The sequence below is a fragment of the Chrysochloris asiatica genome, unplaced genomic scaffold (genome assembly GCF_000296735.1).
Source record: "Chrysochloris asiatica unplaced genomic scaffold, ChrAsi1.0 scaffold00145, whole genome shotgun sequence".
Lineage (NCBI taxonomy): Eukaryota > Metazoa > Chordata > Mammalia > Afrosoricida > Chrysochloridae > Chrysochloris > Chrysochloris asiatica.
The window spans coordinates 3,571,512-3,573,561 of record NW_006408663.1 but is presented as its reverse complement, the minus strand read 5'-3'; positions in this window follow the sequence as shown (position 1 = coordinate 3,573,561).

Here is a 2,050-nt window from a genome sequence, read left to right as displayed (position 1 = left end):
AGTTGGATCTAACTTGATGGCACCTAACAACAAACCATATAGGCGGGTAGGTCAGAAAATATTGCTATCAAGTTTCCAGTCCATACATGCACAGGCTTATTACAAACTTAGCATGTTTAAATATGTTTAAACATCTCTGTGATCACTGGATGGGTGCACACAATTTCGATCAGTAGTAAATAAGTTTGTTTTATTTTTGTTAGGGAGTATTAGTGTGGTATCCTAGGATAAGCACTCAATCTCATGGTCAGTGGTTCAAATTCACCAGTTGTTCCTCGGAAACTGTATACAGAGTCACTCTGAGTTGGAACCGACTTCATGGCACTTAACAACATTCTTGTTAGGGTGTCTTCAACAAGATGCATTCAGAAAAAACAGTGGCTTCCAACGAGATCTGTTCACTCAGTTAAATTCAAGGCAAGTGAAGACAGCCTAGAAAATTATAGTGACTGATTTTTGGAATTCCAAAGGAATTAGACTTTCTTGAAAGATAATAAGTCTTGGAGACTTATTAGGAGGTTTTGAGAAATGGAACACGGCATTGGTGAAATATTATCAACTGAGTTCTGTTAAGTACTATCAACTGAGTTAAGTACTATCAACTGAGTTCTGACTCATAACGACACCAGGGGTCACTCAAAAGATTTTAGATTAGCCTAATATGGGTAGGTGCTATGGTAGCGTAGTGGTTACGAATTGGGCTGCAAACCTCAAGGTCAACAGTTAGAAACTACCAGTTGTTCCGTGGGAGAAAGATGAGGCTTTCTGCTCCCGTAAAGATTTACAGCCTCGGAAATCCTGTACAGGATCGCTATGAGTAGGAACTGACTTCACGGCACATAACCACCACCACCAAAATGGTGTGGTCCTGCAGATTAATGTGCTGGACTACAAAGTCGATTTGGACCACAATTTCAGAGGTTCAAGTTCACCAGCAGCTCCTCAGAAACACTATTCACGTGCTATGGGACAGTGCTATGGGTCAGAACTGACTCCTTGGCACTCAACAGCAACAATAAATGTAGTAGTGTGGGATAAACACTGGACTGCTAACAAAAAGGCTGCTGGTTCAAACCCACCAACCACTCCTTGGGAACCCTATATAAAGTCACAATGAGTCAAAACAGACTCAAGGGCACTTAACAGCAACAATAACTAGGTACAATCCACAGTTAATCCCTTCTTTTAAATCTTCAAAGCAAAACTTGTGGCCTAAAGAGGTGGGAGGGAGGAGGGAGAGAAGCAATTCTCCTTCCAAGAAAAAAGGCAAAATCAGCAAACAGGAATGGTCGAAACAGTCAGTATGTTCTGGATGCAACCACCCTATTAATGTGATCACCCTAGCGACTGAAATAGAAAAACAGTATAACAATGTAGAACATAATACATATGACACCGAACAAATTTGTTTGTTAAAGTATTTATTTTTTGGAGCTTTAGTTTTTGTATCTCTTTCGTTGTGACTTTGCAATAAATGTTAACCATAGCCAAAAGAACCTAGACCTAAGAGTTGCTGCTGTTGTTGCTCGGTGACATCAAGCCCGCTCCAACTCATGGTGACCATATGCACAACACAATGAAACACTGCCTGGTCCTGCATAAGTCTCATTATTGTTATTTTGGAGCTCATAGTTGCTGCCACTGTATCATTCAATCTTGTTGGGAGACTTCCTCTTTTTTGATAATCTTTCACTTTACCAAGCATGATGTCCTTTTAAAGGGACTGATCCCTCGTAATAATATGGCCAAAATATGTAAGACAAAATCTTACCATGCTTGCTTCCTAGAAAATTATAGTGACTGATTTTTGGAATTCCAAAGGAATTAGACTTTCTTGAAGGAAAATAAGTCTTGGAGACTTATTAGGAGGTTTTAAGAAATGGAACATTTCTGGCTGCAGCTCTTCCAAGACAGATTTGTTTGTTCTTCTGGAAGTCCATGGCATTTTCATTATTCTTACCAACGGTAATATAATTCAAATGCATCAATTCTTCTCTAGTCTTCCTTTTAGTCCAGCTTTCATATGCATATGTTGTTGTTGTTTGTAGGT